At 38.2% G+C, this 19,757-nt stretch overlaps 1 protein-coding gene across 1 annotated transcript in view; it reads right to left on the reverse strand.

Annotated features, from left to right (window-relative positions):
* The window catches only part of NLGN1 (neuroligin 1), a 305,713-nt gene that overhangs the window by 81,248 nt on the left and 204,708 nt on the right, over nucleotides 1-19,757 (reverse strand). The gene's annotated exons all lie outside the window — the stretch shown is intronic.

The following is a 19,757-nucleotide window of genomic DNA, read 5'->3' on the forward strand; positions in this document are numbered from 1 at the left end:
TTTATATTTATTTCCCCTTTCCTCACTGCAAGGCTGCCGCTGCACTCCTGAGTGAGAAGAGTTGTAGCTGTTGGAAATCTTGCTGCAGGAAGAGAAAAAAGTGACCTCTGAGCAACCTCTTTTAGATGTAAGAGGGTCAACAGCGCTGGTTTACCCTGGATTCTTCCTGGATATGAGCATAAAGTTACAGGAATAGATTGGCATCCCTGAACTAAAGCAAATAAATTTGCAGTTTACCACTGAATTGCATTTAGTCTACTCATACCAGCATCACCCCAGTTTTCAAGCAGGTTACACTACAGCTAATAAGTTTTGAAAATGCTTTAAAATCACTCATTGATTTTCATTAAAGAAATCCAAACACCAGCTCATGAGAAACTCCCTAATGATAACTAGAACAATAACCTTGAATTGCTGTAGTGTTTTCTTTTAGGCAGTGCTGTTTACCTTGTCTTCAGTGTTTAGAAAATGAGAAAATATTTCAAGGAGATGAGCCTCAATGGAGACAATATTTCTATAGTAATAACAAGTGCTCTTATGATGAGAATATCCATGAAAGAATTCACTCACAAATGCAAGGCTGCTCCCAAGAATTTGAAGTTGCAAGATGGTGAAGAGAGAAAGCAGAGATGAACTCTCTTTTGGACCCAATGGAAGTAAAGCTAAATTGCTCAAATTGGAACAATAAAAATCAGAAAAGCTCCATACAGGAGTCATGTGCAAGCTTATTTACCATGGGTACCTGTTAAAATCAGGACCAGAGGATCAAAGTAGCAAAGATTCAGTGGAAGCTGCAAGTCAGGAATGGAAAACCTTTACATGCACTTTATAAAGAGAAAGAACAATATGTAGTCAGACCCATTTAAAGCTATATTTTATCATCTGTTTTATTCATTCATTATATTATCATTCAAATGATGAGTTCTAAAGCAACTGATTATTTCATCCCTGTCATTTAGAACTGTGCAGTTTGAAAGAGACTTGAGGACAGCAGTGAGCTGGGAGACAGAAGAACGTATGAATCATAAATAAAAGAGAAAACATACATGCTTAGTGTGTGTCAAAAATTTGAAATAAGTTGCTTTGGCACAGCCATGAGACAAATCCTTCCTGGAGGAAGCAGAAGGGATTAGTAATTACATCAAAATATTAATGTCCCAGTTGACTTCAGTGCCCAGCAGGCAGATGCTTTTCCTAAAGTTTTGAGAACTCACATGCTGCCATATAAAATACATGAGCTGAGCAATGAGGGGTAGGAGGAACTGGATTGCTTCTTTTCTCCACTTCCCACTCCATTACATTGCACACAGTGGAGGATCTGTATAGGCCTCATGGCTCAATTAGTGCATGAAATTAGCAGAAGCACCAGCAGGACAAGGGCCTTATGCATTTACCATACACCTGGAGACTGGGCTAGTTATTTAATGAAAAGGAAATTCGATACCTTCAACTGCCCAAATCCATGGTTTGGCTAGCAAATAAGATTTATCATAATTTTTCCCTTTTCAGAAATTGAGACATTTACTCATTAAAGCATAAACCTTAATTTAAAAATATAGATCCCATTACTACAGTGGGATTGGGATTTCTGAAGGGCATGGTTTGGATGTTTTTCATTTCCTCAGGCTCTGCACTCCTGTGCCTGCAGCTGGAACCTGTTGCAGAGCTCTGCACGTTGGGGTCTGGACCCACTGCAGAGAGGGGGAAAAAGTGGAAGGAGGCATTTCTGCAGTCAGCCTGCCCCCAGAACTTGGTGAACCACACACAATGTCCTGCTTTCAACCACATCCCAGCAGCACAGCAGACACAAATCCTCCCAAACCTCCCTGCCCTGTTCCCCATCTGCCCCCTGCACTCAGTAGTACTTTCAAAATGTTCCAACTTTTGTGTCTTGCTGCTCATAAAGCACAATAAAAGAAATAGCACCTATTACCCAGCAAACACTGTTCCTGCAAAGTACCTTTCAATTTGCTCTTTAAGGGGAATGTTTTTGTTCCTAATGATACCAGGCTAATAATCTTGAAGGTTTATTTTTCAGGTATAGCACTAGAAGTGTAACCAAGATGCCTTTATTAACGCCTTTATGTTGGGATCTTAAAAAAACCCAAGTGTTTCTGTTTTGGAAAGACCAATACACCCACAGCCTCAAGCAGTCTGCATGTCTGAATACTAATAAACAAAATAGCAGATTGGGGTTTTTTTCCCCATTCACTTCAGTATAAGCAAATCCATGAAGGGACAACGAACAGAAGTTTCTTTGGCTCCTAAAAAACTCTGTACTCAAAACATTTCAAATTAAGAATCTCTGCTTCAGCTCAAGTCAGCTCACATCACCTATGAATGCAAGTAAATAAAATGTGTATTTTGATCGAGATGCCAGTCTTTGCTCTGATCACTCACATTTTCTGCTGTCTAAATTGATTAATAGTCTATTTACTGGGAAATTTGCTGCCTAAAAGTTGCAACTGACAGCTTAGAGTTTTCTGAAGGCTGCTGGTTGCCAGTTCTAGGACTTCTTACTGTTACAGGTCATTGCACCAACATGTTGGTACATTCTTCGTGACATTTTGCTGCACAGCACTAAAAAAGCGTCTGTATATTTGTGAACAGCCATATAATCTTGTGTTTCTAAGAGTTCAGAAAAAGTTTTATCTTCTTGGGCTCTGTCAGTCACAGAAGAGAACACAATTTATACTTGAGTGCCCCAAGCATTGCAAATTATTTCACCCCCTCCCATTTTCTCAGCAGATTCTGTGAAATATTGAAGCCGGGCCATAACCACGACTCTGTGTGTGATTGCTGCAGGCTCCTGAGTGCTGTGCATTGAGGGGGCACCTGAACAGTGTAAACCCACTCCAAAAATGCATCATCTGTCAGGATGGGAACTTATCTCTGTAGCCTCCCTGGCTCTTTGCCTTGAACGCTCCACGAGTGATTTGGTGAAATATTTTCTCTGCAGCCACCGAGGCCGCAATTTCCCGGTGATCTTACAGGAAACCAGAGGAGAACAAAGCCAGGCTCTCCAAGGATGCAATCCCTGTTAGTTCAAGTTCAAGCCGCCCTGAGGAGCATTGCCAGGTCTGGGAGCAAGGTTCACAGCACCCTGCAGGATTCAGCTGAAGGTTTTTCCAAGCAATAAGGTGGAATTATGAGGTGTCTCTTTGTCTTACAGCAAGCACACACACACACACATAAAATCTGTGGACAACTGAAAATTAAAGGAACATATTTCACTTGACTTGCAGCTTCAGTTTGCCACTGAAATCCTATGCAATAAGGCTTTTGTTTCAGTAGCCCTCCAATGATAAATCATTTTATATAGTTTCATGTAGTATGCCATTAGTATATTCTGACTTACTTTCTCTGCATTGTTTAGAAGTCCCAGACTGATTAGCTCAATAGCTGGTGCTGTGCAGCCAGATTTTTCCGCAAAGAATTTGAAATCTTGGTTATAATCAACAAGGGAATAAAACAAGGGAGAACAAGACAGACAAACTAAAAAAAAATTTCTAGAAACCTTTCCATAAAGTGCTGACCTCTCACTTGTAGGGTTATTATTTACAAGTCTTTAAAATTATTTTAATTGAGCTTTTGGAGCTTTTTAGAATCAGAATACACTGCTATTCATCTTCACCAGGAAGGAATAGAAATGGATGAAGGAATTCTCTTTTAGATATGATGAATTTAGCTTAAAACTGAACAGTCATGTAAGATCTCTGGCATTGCTGGGGTGTTAGTTTGGACAGATGACAGGATGATGGATAAGGTTTTGATTCAGCAGCACAGAACAGTTTTTTTAAGCTTGTTGCAAATAAAACCAATCAAAGATGACTCATGGTGGGAAAAAAGAACACAAACAGGGCACATAGCTGCAAAAAGCCCTCTCAGAAAGCAGGATGACTTCAAAGAATGGCTTCCTGAAAAGGAGTCTAAAAGAAGAGAAAGAGGAAGAAAAAGAAGGAATCAGCTGTCCTGACAACTGTCAAGTGGTCCAGGCTAAGAACAGAGAATTCATCCTGAGGTTTGCCTAGGAAATGAACATGTTTTCATTAACATAAAGGAAATACAAAATGGGCATTTTGTTCAGAGCTCCAGAGGAGAAGTCCTAGACAATTTTTGGATATACACTGGCCATGAGCTAAAGATGAAAAGGAGGTGGAGAAGCTGTGAGAAATAACTTAGCACACATCCGTGGAATCCTGCAAATTCCACTTGGTCTGTCTTTTCTTGGTGTTCACGTGCCGTCTCCAATCAGCAAGACTGTCAGAAGTAAGTACACAACTCTGAGAAAAGCACCCTCTTACTTAACTATTTTTGCTGTAAATTCAGCAAGAAAATAAGTGCCAAATGATGCCCCTATAATAGCTTCAAGGAAAAGAATGCAATTTCTCAGATGTCTGTGTGGGGTTTTGAAAATATTGCTATTTACAGACTGGGCTGCACTTGAAACTCTAAGAAAAGTCACAATTTGGGTCTTGGATCCTTGAAATGATATTTTAAAAATGTCCTTCCCACCTCTCATAATGCTCTTCTTGGAGACAGCATTAACTGCATGCACATCACATGGCATGTAGGTGCCTTCTCTGTTAGCAAAGTAGTAACCATATATAAAATATTCTAGCCTGGTTTGATAAATTAGAAAACAAAGTAAACTAGACAGGTAATTAAATGTAATAAACCAGGTTTAATTGGTTGAGTAACCACGTAGAAATTCAGTGCCAGCAGCAAAGGTATAAAATACAGCAACTTGGGTTTTGATGTCATAAGTATCCCTAATGCTGGGGAGCCACAGTAATTTCAGATACCGTGGGGAAGCTACTACTTCATTACTATGAATATAGAAATCATTATCACACCTCATTCTATACACTTCAATAAAATATGCAGTGCAGATAAATGACATCCCAGACATATCAGGAAGGTGATTAAATAGCAGGTACTCAAGAAATATTGCCAATGGGGCCCAAAAGGCATTTTTATTTTCCTTCTGGGCAAGTTATTAAGTGGCCTGATGACCCCATCTCACAGCAATACACCATTAAATCTCAATAGGAGTGATGACAAGCTGCCATAAATAAAAACATCCATCTGCAATAGCCCCCCACTAAACAGAGGTTAGGTGAGGCACTTGGCTAGCACGAGTCCTTGCAGCTAAGAGTGCTCTCCTGAAAAACACCACGACAAAGCTCCAGCAGACTTGCACAGGCACAGCCAGCCAGCACTGTCCACAAGAAGTGGATGTTCTTAAAGCTCAGTGATCTCCTGAAGGCCACAGCCAGAGATAGTGAAGGTAAAGCTGTCAAATTCCATTAAATGTAACACCATTCCCTTTTGACTCTCTCAGCAGAAACGCGGTCGGAACAGCGGCACGGACGGGCCGGGCGCGGAGGGTGGGTAACCTGAGGAGCACCAGTGTGATGGGAAAGATAATGAGTAACTCCAAAAGTTATTGGCTCATTAACAATGCCCTACAGGAAGGAATTTTCTGTCTAATAATAGAAGGAGCACAAGCACAGATTCTCAATATGATCTGCAGCCTGTCTAATTCCACTGCTTTGGGAGTAGGGCTCTTGATTTCTCCCTTTCTCTGTCACTTACATAATTTGGGCACTGAAGTGCTAACTCTATTATGTGGTTCAACATGAAAATGGAGACTTTTTTTTCAAGCTTCATTAACATACTATTGCAAAAATTGGCCTCAGCTGAAGCTCAGTCATTTTCCAAGACTCACAATCCCTAGCAGAATTTGTTGCTGAAAATAATAAGATGCATTTTTGAAAAGGAAAAACAAGATTACAAAATATCGCATATGATTTAAAATGGGGAACTCTGAATAGATAAAAGCTCTACAATATAATTCATCTGAACAGTATTCCTTTTGGGCCACTGTGCTAAATTTAATCCTAGCCATAGCACTGCTATGCCAAAAATGGCCTGAGAAAACAGTCCATGTTTTGGCCAGCCAGGTCAGTAACAACATCATACTGTCTCTCCCAAAATATTTACCTAAATTTAAAAGTATAAAGTTCATGTGAAAATAATATTTTTGCATCCTAAAAAATTCCAATTGCATCTGTTTTCACAGAGAGTGAAGAAAACTACGTTTTCCAAACCAAAGGTATTGCAAATCTCAATTTAATAAAAAAACCTGGGAAAATAAATCATCTGCAGTTTCAAAACCCAAAGTCTTCTGATTACTGAACTCAATCAAATGTTTCTGTCATAAAAGCAAGTTTTACTTTAGGTTTCCCTAAATATACATGCAAAGTAGTTTGATTTGGGTACAAATCACATTTTATATAAGATTAAAAAAAAGGAATCAAAAAGCAGTTTTTATTTTCCAGTGATTGTGAGAAAACATTATATGTATTTGACACAATTCAAAGTACATGTATTCATTATTCATTTTTATTCTGAAGATGCTATTTTTGATAGCTTATTTTGTTTTTCATACATGTTCGCACTCTCCAACAGTGAAATAATTGCACTGTCAATAGCAGAGATAACTCACTGAAAGAATGGTGCTGTAATGGGAATAATGACATGATATCTCATGTATCTTAACTGATTGTAATTAGCAAAACATTTACAACATACTAGCAGAAGAGAATTAATACATGGAACTGAAAGCCTTATTACCTGATGCAATGTACATTTTGAGAAGTGAATATAAATAGAAAATATTATTACAGTGCCATATATATTCCTCAATGCAAGTAAGGTTTCCAAACAACCAGCCTTGACCAAGTGTAATTCTGATTTAGAATGAGAATGAGACAAGAAGGTTCTACTTACTCAACAGAACTTTGTCGTATGCGAACGCACAGAGCGACAGGCGATTCCTCACTCCTTCATCTTTACTTTGCTACAGCCTTGTGCTCCTTTCATGCTTTACAGAGTCCAAGCAGTGAAGTCAGAGCAAGCAGGGTGGAACTAACAAAGCCTCTACCTGGATATGCTGGTTTTGTTGGCATAGTCCAGACTCTTAACCCTTGGCAGCCCAACTGGATGCCAAAATGCCGTATTGAAAGTTTCAAAGCGTTTCTAGATAATTAAGACTGCTTGTACCAGATTTGGGTTAAAATGCAAAAAAATCATCAATGCATTTTATCTGCAGGACAGAGTTTGACACTGAAATGAACAGATTTGCAATGGCAATGGCAGGGGAGCAGCAGGCACGAGGTGACACAGTGGCACCAGTGCCCTCCCTGCCCTGAATGGATCTGCAGCTTGGTCTTTATCCAACACTCACATGTTCTGCAGAAGCCTTTTCAGAAAACACAATGCACAAACAGAAGTAGCACCTCTAGGACAAGCAGAATGAGCCTTTGTGCTCTAATAAGCACTGGAAGGCTTTGTCTAGAGAGCTGCCTCTGTTTTTGGACACCACCTTCCCAGAAAGGAATTAAAGGAGAGAGAATTGTTCAGGGAACAGCAGTGGTGACAAGAAACAGTGTGAATTGTTTAAGCTTTAATGCTAAAGAAGACAATACAAAGAGATTTGGTGATCAAATGACTCCTTCATTTAATCTCTCCTTCATGGAAGGCAATATCAGGGATGAGTGAAGCAAGAAAGATTTTGGCTAATAAATAGGAAAAAAGATATCTAAAGGTAAGGATAGTTATATACAATCATCTCTTCCCTAGAAGTGGGCAGCCATCAGGAATGACAGCAGCATGGCTGATCCTGTTTGGTACAAAGGAAGGAATTAGAAAACCTCAAGGAGCCTGACTCTTGAGACTGCACTTGAAATACCTACAAAGTGTGTGCCTTTGAAATAGCATCCAAATGCATAGATATGGCTCAATAGAAACAGACTTCAGGAACTTGACTCTGTCATACAGTTAAGGAAGAGGGGCCATACCAAGATACGAGTTTCTTCCATTTTTGAGAGAAATACTGAGTAAAACTGGGGGTTGGAATTCCAAGTTGTAGACATCGTTTATGATGGCACTTGAGACCAAACAGATAAAAGCCTCCAAAAGGGACAGTTTTAGATTAGCAGAACTGTCTCAAGTTCATAGGATTGGCAGGCAAGTGTTAAAAGAAACCTTCAAGCTGGTGTAAAAAAAAAAAAAAAATCTGTAATTTTCCATTATCGCTTCTTCAATAATGTTTTCTCTATTAAAATAACATCTGTTGATTAATTAAACACCTTAGCATAATAATCAATGCACAAAAGAATAAACCTCCAATATTGATTAAAGCTTCCTTTGAAAACCCCTTTGAGCTCTTTAATCACAGTGTGTAGAGAGATGGTATTTTCTAGAACAAAACAACTGCATAGCAAGTGTGAAAGTGTGACAGAAGAAAGGTACAAAATATGTAACTGTTTAGCTGAGGATGTTGAAACAAAGCATGTTCAGCAATGGAATAATGTGACAGGTAATTTACAGTGATCTGATGGAAGCTGACTGAATGCCAAATAACCTGGTTTAGTCACTTTTTTTTTTTTCTTCCAGATAGTTTGAGTCTCTTCTTTCAAAGCTGGCTATAATTGACAGATTAGATTGGTTACAAGATCACCTGCCAGGAACAAAAACTGTTGAATGTTGATGTTTATGTTTGTTAGGGCCATCCAGGAGCAATGGGCTTGATCCTTCCTCTACCATTCAAGTACAGAAAATTAGGAGCCTCCAATGTGGATAACAGTGAGGATGATAGCAGCTTTTGTACACTCTTCCTCTTTTAGGAACTAATTCCTTACATAATATGTATAAATCAATAAAAGTTTGGATGAAATGCAAAGACTTTGGAGGACAAGCTGGGAACACTGCAGGCTCTGGTCACTGAAAGCCACAGGAAGACTCTTGACTTCTATAGATATTAGATTAGAATTAGAGATATTTGTCTTTTGACTTCCCCCAGCTGAGAATCTTTAACTAAGTAACACAAAATGTCATAGATTGGTCATGCCAGGTTGGTGCCTGTCATGTTAAGGAAACCACTTCCTAGAAAATCAAGTTGATAACATGGCAAACAAGTTATATTTTTTTCTCATATGTAACAAAAATTCTCATTTTATAGTGCAATTGAGTAAAGTCCAGTATGCAAGATATAAAAATACAACCCACAGCCTTTCATATGGCATTTTGTCTATGTCCAGACTGTGACAAATTATACCAGAACTGAATTCAGCTTATCCAGAGAATTGGAAAGAAATATCATTTCATGTAGTTTAGTTACTCCCAATTTTAAAGGCATAGCAATTTCAATTTAGAGTTATTCTTCCATATTATTTATTTTAAGTCAATTAGAATGCAAGGAAGTTCCACAATCTGTTAAATGTTGCTCTGCTGAGCACCTGTACTTGGGGCTGTTTTTCTGAGGAACAGGCAAAGATGAAGTCTGGGGGACTGAAGGACACCTTCCCATGTAAATATGATTCTGGAAGGCCACTGCCCCTTCACATGCTGTGAACCAAAAAGGCAACCTTTATAGTTATTATCACAGCATCCTACATATACATGACATAACCTGCCAACCAAAACCTGCAAACCTACAATTATCTAGTGCAGCAACTCCAATTATTTGCATAAACATTTTTGTTTGGTACAATCCTTCTCTTTCTGTCACCAATACCCTGTTTTTACAGATGAGCCAGATCCAGTTCTGTTTATCTTCTGTCTTTTTACCTACAATGCATTAACTAGTTCCAGTGGCTTTCTTGAAAGCATAATGACTTTTCCTGTACTCCAGTAAAAATATATCCCCACAAATCAAGAAGAAGCAGGCTCAGACTAAGTGGTTGAGAAGATTTACATTCTATTGCTAACTCAGTTATTACTCTGCTGAAAACCCCATAGCATCAATATAATGAATCCCTCAACCTCTGCTGCTAGCACAATTTTTCTTCCCAACCTCATTGGCTCCCAACTTTCTGCTTGACCTTTTACAATCTGTGTGTGGCAGAGCTTCATTACAACCTTTTAATGATGCACAAATGGCACACAACACCAAGGTCACTGCACATCCCCAGTGAGAACTTCTCCAACACCTCCTGAGCAGGCAAAGAGTTTTCATTTAAAGAGACAGTTCAGTGGGGAAACAAAACTTTACGATTCAGCATGAGTCTCATCAGCTACAAATACCCACCAGAAATGTCCATGCCATAAAAGGAGTATCTGCTACCCCAAAAAGTTTTTTCTTATAAAAGTTGAAGTCTCAAGCCATCAGTGACCAAATGAAAATGGCTCTTTGAGGAAACTCAGAAAAATAATAGTGCTTTTCTGTATATAAAAAAAAAAAAGTCTTTAAAAAAAAAAAAATATACAGAGGGCCTAGAAACATTCATCCATCTAGAATGTCAGAATTTTTTCTAATGTCTAAGCAGTTAGATTATGCATCTTACACCAAATAATCACCAGCTTTTTGTTAACAGTTCAATTTCTGTTCTGTAATTTCCCAACAGGGATGTAGGGTTAACAATGTTTAAGCCTATTTCAAAAGTATTTCAGCTTTTTTGTATCGAGAGGCCTATATAAACACAAAGCATCTATATAAATTCAAGCATGTAGACTGTAAAGCACATTATTCAGTATTGGTTAATGCAAAGTCACTGCATACATGAATATACATATATATTATATATATACATATATTGTACCCTAGTCACTGCTGAAGCAGATGTTTCAAGAGAATATTTAATATTACCTTATATGCTCTTTGTACATGGAGCAATTAATGATCAAACCCATAGAATTACATCTAAAGTTACCTACTAGGCAATGGCGTGCTCCTTTACTTTTGGCCTTTTGATCTTCTCTTTATAATACATATATATGTATATATTATAAATATTTCCATTCACTGTGTGCAGGTACCTGCATACAAAGGTACACTCAATGCTTTTTCCTTGCTCAGTTCTCTTACAATGGGGTAAATTAGGAATAAGAAGCAATTCAGGGCAGGCAGACATTCCACTGTGCAGTTAATCTGTGATGAGATTTAGGACCAAACAAACCTGTATCTCACAACTGAAATTACAGAGTTCATGGAATCATAGAACACTTCCAATGATGAGGATCCACAACTTCTCTGGACAACTTGTTCCATCACCATCATTGTAAAAAATATCTTCCTAATGCCCAGTATAAATCTTGCCTCATTCAGCTTAAAGCCATTGCCCCTTGTCCTGTCTGTACTTGGCAAATTCTCTTTCCATGCTTCTTACAAGCTCCTGTTATATATCAAAGGCCACAGTAATGTCTCCCTCTTGTCCAGGCAGAACAATCCAAACTCTCTCAGCCTCTCTCCACAGCAGAGGTGCTCCAGCTCTCAGAGCATTTTCATATCCCTCATCTGACCCTACTTTAATGAGTCCACGTCTTTCTTGCAGAGGGGACCCCAGAACTGGGTGCAGCACTGGAGGTGGGGTCTCACCAGAGCAGAGGGGCAGGGTCACCTCTCTCAACCTGATGATCAATTAACTGAATTAAATAGATCACTTTTTACTCCCCGAGTTGTCACTGACACTTTTGATTCTCTCATTGTACTTCCATTTCTCCAGTTGTAAAAATTACATTAAATTTCTTTCTCACCCATGGAAGAGCATGATGATTGTTGAAGTCATGAAGATATCTGACATCCTAGGACACACAAAAATCTGAAAATGCAGGGCCACGTTTATGACTTTAGGTATTTGGCTGTTATTGAAAAGGAAACATTAGGAGCCAAACACAATTTTTACTATTGGCATACTGCCCTGGATCTGAAATAGTGTGGGGAAAAAACCCAAAGCAACAAAAAACATTGATTGTGGACACTTGAACTCTGCCTCCTTTGGACAAAGACTGCCAGGGTCAAACTCTCCTTTTCTTGACTTTCAAAGAAGTAACTAATAAGTTGTTCTGGATTTACAACAACATAAATAAAAGCAGATATTGGCTGTGATCCTTTAAACAGCTTGCACAAATTCACAGATTTGGTGCAAGAACACAATGCAAGTTTTACTACCCGTGAAAGAGTCTTGAAAAGCAGCATATCTAATGCACTTAAAAAATTACACCAAACAAAACCAACCAAACACTGTGTGTAAAACCAAAAACGTGGTCTCCAAGTCAGGCCAGAGACAAACTCCCAAAGGTCCCTTTGTTACACTGCCCCAAAATCCTCACCCAGCCTCCAGCTCATAAACAGAGTGAGGCAGACTGATGCTAGCAAGTCATTAACAGATCAGTAATCATTAATTTTTCTTCTCACTTCCCTCTTTGGTCCTAAGTTCCACAGACATGGCTCATTTGCTGTTTACAGAAGAGAATTAATTTGAAGTAGTAGGACTGGAATATGCATGTGAAATGTATTATTTTTAAGAAGAAGTCAAGCTCAATATAAATTCAAGGCTGGATTTTGATGTTGCAGTTCTATAACTGGGGTTACATCTGCACAAGTTAATACAGGACATGGGGGCAGTGAGACAACCAGTAGAGGACATAATTCCTTCCAGAAAAAAAACCACAACTAACCAAAAAACCTCCAACAGATTAAGAAAGTTCACTGTGAGTTACCACTTTGCAAAATGTTCTACAAGTTTCTTGCTAGAATGACTACTACAGCTATGGCTTCTAAGGGAAAAATCCAGGATTTTATTTTAGGGACTACAGCTAGACTTTCCATATGCCACTTAGACAGTAGGAGGTTCATACACACTGTATAAAGCAGCCATAGGCAGATGCCTCTATTCACTTTTTGAAGCTTTTCCTCTTCTTTTCCATATTTGGAAAATTGCATTTCACTTTCCTCACATTTTAAAAATATACTTAGTAGCCCCCAGCTGTGCATCCCAATCCAAGGGTGGGAATTGGACACATTTCAGAGGGTACTGCCTGGTCTGCATCTACAGATCTCAAAGCTTCTGAGCTTTGTTATAATGGAAGTACCACGACTTCTCTTTTAATTAATTAGATATAAATTAGCCTTAAATTGCAAATTCTTGAAGGTTTTTTCTTCTTTGTTAACAGCCCATAAATTATAAAAAGATAAGACTCCATGGAAATCAATCCATAGTCCCAAAACTTTCATTAGCATGGTCATGAAATTATAGCAGAATAACAAAGAGACTGTATGTAATTAAGCAGGAGGAGAATAGAAACAACTCAAACTGTCAATCAGCAAATAATGAAGCGTAATGTATGAAAACAGAAAACAGTAAGTGGAGTTTAATGCAATTGTTATTATAAAAAACTAACACCATCAAAACATTTCCTTAAGGACCTGGCATTTCTGAAGTATACTGGAAGCTCATTTCTTATTAATTTTATCAGATTCATATACAGAAGGACAATTTAAAAACCACTTTTCATGAAGCTGAGACTCCCCTATGTGCACAGCATATTGCTGCTCACAATGGTATTATTTTAATACATTAATGTGCTGGGAGAGGCTTCTTTTAAAATAAAAAATGTAACTTTAAGAGATATATTAATATGCACACTCACAGAGAATATAAAGATTTCAGTTTGTGGCTTGACTATTGAAAATTCAGGGCTAAATATTGTTATTTATTTTTTAAGATATGGAGGAGGATGTGCAATATCTGTGAGGGAATGGAAATGTTGGAAGACAGGGCTCTGGACAGGATAGAAAAATGGAGACATTTTCATATGTGTGCAGAAGTGAGGTCCAAACCTTCATGGAAAACAAAGCTCAAATTCAGTCACTGAGAGGAAACTGGAAACCTGCATCTGCTGCATATGATACCAAGTAATGAGATTTATTTAACTTCTTTGTACATTAATGAGCAATGGAGATCACTAACACGATAACCTGTATAAAACTGTACTATGGAAGGATGTGGTTAATTGAATGAATGGCTCAATTCACTGAGAACTTTGCATGCAACATGTACTGTACCTTCTCTAGAGTTTTGTGCTGTCAAAGGCACCCCAAGGGACTTTGAAGAAAACCCAGTCTGCTTTCACAAACACCCAGACAGGAAGCTGAGCAGCCCCAAATTTGATGGCAGCCTGCTATTTTGTCATGACACTGGAAAAAAGAGACCTCTGCAGGTCCCCTCTGTCCCAGAATCATTTCTGTGGCTGGTGGTTTACTCCTAACAATGCACTCATACCAAAGCAGTGAGAATATTTTAAAATTATTTTTAAACAGATTCTGATTTAATTATTGTGGAGCCATCATTAAATTTTTGTTTAAGGTGGTGGGTTTGTCTCCTGGTTTGTTTTTCTTTTATTTTAATTCTCATTTTGGGCAAGTAGTTTTAGCCACATCTTCTGAAGTGAAAATAATACTCTTCAGTCAAATAGTGATTATTTTCTTCAGGGAAAATAATACTCTTGTAAAGACATGGTTGGTATTGAATATCCGTAAACACGAGGAACTAACTGTCTTTTCCTGCAATCTTCATCTTGGAAATTCACTCTGCCATCTCACAGGAGCAAACCTGAACAAAAAATTACTTCAGAGATCTTGCACAAGCAGCAAACATTTACTGGCATGGCTACATTCTCAAACTCAGTGCCTTCTGCCTCTTTCCTCCCATCTAGAGAGTAACTGTGCATTGCCAGAAGCATCTGTATTCCTATACCTCTTGCAATAAAATTGCTTTTCATCTGCTCAAGTGGCTTCTACAGGATTAAAACCTTTTGAAAGCATACAGCTAATATACACATGGATGCAGCCAAACCAATTTACTGAATTAGAATATAGTTTAGTCTGAATTTCACTGTTAGTGTATATAGTAATGGGGGAAAACCCAATAATTAGTACATTGATTTTTACATTACCTTAATTACCAGAATGTGCTTACTGCTTTTCAGATACAGAAGTAAGAAGGCCTTTCCTAACTAAAAGACAGATTTTTCTAGAACAGGAAGTCAACCACATGCAGGATGATATCTAACCTGCATCTGGGATATTTAATTTTATTCTACAGTTAGTCCTCCTGAAGGCAAAAGACTTTTGTAACATGTATAATATATACTTAACTCCATGCTTGCCATAGTCTTAAGGTCATCAAGACTATGTATGTGTACATACACACATATGTAAAATTGATAAAATCTGTAACTTTATATCCACACCAAATCTGTAACACCCTAATAAATCAGATTTTTCATTACTACAGATGCTGCAATAACCACTCAGCCATATCTTGCACGAGGCAGTGCACCATGTTGAAAGGCTGAGCTGTCACATGGCTCTTCAATTTTTTGTTATTCAAACTTATCCCTTACTTCTTCATATTAAAAATTGGTAATGAGGTTCCCCTCTTGCTGCAGAACTGGCAGAAAGAATCCTGTTACTCCCCTAATGAAGTCCCCAGACAGAACTGCCAATTTTCTAAGGAACAAAAGAAAAAATGTTGCTCTAAGCTTCAGAACTGACCCTATTGACTGCAAGCTGTGTCTTACCTTGTTGCAAATTAGTGCATTGAGCAAATTATCTCATGCCAAAAAGACAAGAGAAAAGGCTTTGCAGCATTCATGCCCCACTTTTCCCAGTTGGTATTGTCAGCAGTTGTTTTGTAGCATAACCAAGTAACATCTTAATAAGAGCATACAGCTGGAAATAAGAGACCAAATTGCCATCTTATGGCAGGGCTGCCTGGGATCATTTTGAAAAACTGTCTAGCACAGGTGGTGCTCTCCAGAAAGGGAAGGAAACCATTTTGTAGAGGTGTGGGAAAATTAAAATTGTAAATCTGGGCTTTCTTAGTGTCTGTTCCTTTTAAATTGTCTCTGTTCTGGCCCCATACAAGAGGTTTGCATTTTCTTACTCTATGAAGTCAGAACTGATTTCAGTAATAGAAACTCCTCTCATGAATTAATGGTCAGGTCTGTTTTCATATTTTATCCTTCTGGTTCACGTTTTCTTTTCATTCTTTCTTTCCTTAGCATCAATAGTGCAGTGCTCCCTCTGTTACCTTGCCTGTCTGCCATTCCTCCTGGCTCTGAGGAATGCAATATAATCTGACCTCCCAGCTTTCAAATTTCAATTCTCCCACTCCATTTAATAGCTTCATTTCTTTTAGCTGTTGCTTTGTCACCACTCTACCTCTTAAGCTGTTTCCTGTTTCCACCTTCCTCTCTCACAAAGACAATCCACTAACACGATGTCTCAATGTTATGGTCATTTATTTTTATATTGCAATTGTTTGAGACTTTTAGCACAATAAACACTTCAAAAACTGAAGCACAGAAAAAAAATGTTGAGTGCATTAGCCAAAAAGAATTCTTCAAATGCAACTGGTTGGCATGGATTAAACAAAAGTGGTCTTGGTTACAGAAGACATCCAAACTAAACCAGTTTCTTTAATTTGATGAGTTAAATTTGTTTAATTATGATTCTTAGCCTCACTTTTTAACCATCCCCTTCTGTGTCACTTTTACTTGGGGGCTGGTTTTGTTTATATTGTGCAAGCAGGATCAGCTGGGGTTTAGGAGCACAACCTGAGCTCAACCTTACTTTGAGTCACAGCCTATTTGTGTCAGGAAAACTTTTCAGCATTTTTCTTGTATTTATTATTAGAGAGCTAAAAGTTTATACTTTCTCTAAGTATTGAATTTCAGGAGACAAAACAGGCTTTCTGCTTGCTTCATTTGTTAAAATCAATTTGAAATCAGCATTTTATATTGTGGGACCAAGCCAATCTCATAACATTGCCACAGTATAATAACAAACTGTTGAAATTTTCTATCGCAATTCCTTCCTTGTAGTAATTAGTAACTAGTGTTTTGCATTATAGCATTACTTAAATTCAATTGCTTGACAGACTTGCTGCATTATTAAACTTTTTGCTCTTGGGGCTTCAATTTCAATTTCTGGTTGTGGGGGTAGAATGTCAAGTGGCAATTTTCTGAAGTTCATTCTTGCTGGTAAGGACCAGAACCCCCTCACTGATAACTGCCAGGAAAGAAGCAAATGATTATGGTTAATTCCCTCTGGCCTTCATTAGGGAACAGATAGGACATATCAAGTTGGTAACTTCCACTCTTTAAACATATTTAACTTCAGCAATAGAAGGCAAACAGCTTAAAAAGCATGATGATGATTTGTGTCCCTGCTGCATGTGCTGTCTAGAGCTGGGCTGTCAAAGAAGAGTGGAAGAGTACTTTAAAGAACTGCTTTTATTCATCTGCAGTGAGGCATTTGGAAATAAAAGTCTGAGTCAGTCAGTGGCAAGATCCCCAAGGTGGTGCTAATGAAGGACTTCCAGGCCTAATGACAACAGGAGACAAACCCAGCCTTCATCCACAGAAACCCCAGTGTGTGCTGAGCAGAGACCACCAGGCTTCTGCTAAACACCTCACTGCTAGCATTTATAGTATGAAATAGAAAGTAGAAAATCTACTACAATAATGTGTAGTATAAAAATCAAATTGTGGTATATAATGCACTAAATATTTGCTCATACATTATATTTTTATACAGAACACATATGCATTCTTACACCAACACTCTTCTGAAGGACACACCAGTAATTCCTAGGGAAGAGTCCCAGCACAGGCCAGGATATGTCTGGGAATTCCCAGGTGGCTGGGAATGCCAGTGAGCCTCCCTGCTGTGACAATGATCCATCTCATCATCTTGGGGATAGCAAGGCACAGAGAAAAGATGCACTTTCATTAAATACAGCAAATCATTTAATGGGAGTAAAATTGTTCATCCCAGAATAGTTTCCTTTAAAATATCTGTATGGCTGTGAAGCAAACTGCAAATCCTACCTTGTCTTATAAGAAGGAAGCCAACAAGACTAAAATCTGATTTCCAGAGGATGTTTATCATTCAGTGATTCATTATTCTCTATTCTTTTCATTAAGGGAAAAAAGACAAAGCTCAAACTGTACATTGTCATTATGTCTTTGTCTGTTCATGGAGCAATCCAGGTGCAAGAAGAGTACTGACTACACCACAAAACCACAGACAAATTCCTAAAAAATATGTGCTTTAAGAGCATCTCTCAAGTTGTGACTGTACATGTAGAGATGTACAGGAGAACAAAACTAGCAGATATTCTGGGTAAGAGAAAAGAAAAAAGATTGCTTTGATCCTTCAACCGTAAGGCTCTAAGATGAAGCTTTTTGTTAAAATGAGCAAGTAATTTTCAGCTTTTATAGTAAATATCTATGATCAACTTTGAGATATCCCCAGGTATCTTCTCTCAAGGCCCTGCAGTGATGCTGCAGAGGATGAGATGTACATGCAGCTTTCCCCTGTTCACTTCCCCTTGTTGCTGTTTAAAGATATTTCTACCCTTCACAAACTTGCATTATTTTTTTAAAATGCTTGCAGGGATGTGGGTTTGTTTTATTTTGTTTTTTTTTTTCCAAAGGTGATACATTACAGACAATTTTATTATGTAAAATCTTCCTTTTGCTGATCCCTGACTACACATGCTACTCCCCCTTTCCCCCAGGCATTCTGCTGGATATTCAAGGCTTTGCTACATCAGGAAATCAGTACAGGAACAGTAAGACTGAAAACCAGGAGATTCTGAGGAGATAAACTAATCCCTCACCCAGCCTCTTCACAGACTCATTGAGAAATAAACACCACCTTCAAAATAAAGAATTCTATTGTTGTTATGCTGTTACAGAGAAGAAAGATGCCTTTGAACATGAAGCATAGAATACCACTAATCCTATGCTGAATGAAGGAGAATTGCCCACTCAGGTGCAGCAGATATTGTCACCAAATATCACCAAACTTCCAAATGAAACTGATACAGACACCCAGACCCCTTCACCAGCAGGGATTGATGCCTCTTGAAACACCTGTCAGAGCAGTGGGAATAGCACTTCTGCCTGTGTTGTCCATCTTTTACCTGGAAATTATTTCAGTTTCCAAATATATTCATTTAATATTTTCCTAAGTGGCAAATTAACTTTAAGAATATATAAATTGAGTCATAATAAATGTAGAAAAACCAAAATAAGGAATGTTCATGTTTAACACAAACCAAAATGAAAAAAAAAAAACAAACTAAAATTTTGGTTTTGAGAGTGGGGATGGCCAGATGTGAGTTGCTGGGATTTTGCTCCTGATCTGATTTTCACACTGTGTGTTTTAATTTGAAAGAAACCCATGATGATATTTCCAATCTGTCTCTTGCTCTTAAATTGATCATATCCTCCCACATGCCACTTTCAGGAGAGCCTGTTTCAATTACACTGATTGGACATGGGCAGGATAAGAAAATACACATAGAAAGGGGTGTTTTAATATCTAATGAGCTATACAAGTGATTAAATTATTAGCTGTGTCTTTCCAACTTCAAATTTAGAAGCCCCAAAATTACCCCTGAACAGGGCAAAGGTGTGGCACTCATACAGTTTATGAAGAGGAAGGTTTGGGAGTGGGGAAACACATAAATTACTGAGAGAACTTGAGAGTTCACAGATACAAGGCTGCTCTCTGTGGGTTATATCAGGGAAACTTGTTATTCCAAAGCCATAAAGGAAAATATTCCCTCATCTGAGACCTTCTGCAGAATTTAAAAGAAAACTGTTTTTCTTGAACAAATCAAAGAAAATATAAAACCAAGAAGCTTTCCTGCAAGAAAACAAAGAAATGAGGAAAAAGCTTCAGCACTGACACGGTTTCCTGTCAAGCTATGGATCTGAAGCAGAAGGGTTCTTACTGGGATGTGTGCCACAGAGGAATTAGAGCATATCTAGACCTTGCAGCATGGTGCATCGCTGTTTCCTGCACAATGTCATGGTAAATTTGAAGTAAGAAGCTTCACTAAGATTTTATAATATTAATTGTGTCACTGGTTCTGTCTTCCAGAGTGAAATAA

This window comes from Poecile atricapillus, chromosome 8, assembly GCF_030490865.1.
Source record: "Poecile atricapillus isolate bPoeAtr1 chromosome 8, bPoeAtr1.hap1, whole genome shotgun sequence".
NCBI lineage: Eukaryota > Metazoa > Chordata > Aves > Passeriformes > Paridae > Poecile > Poecile atricapillus.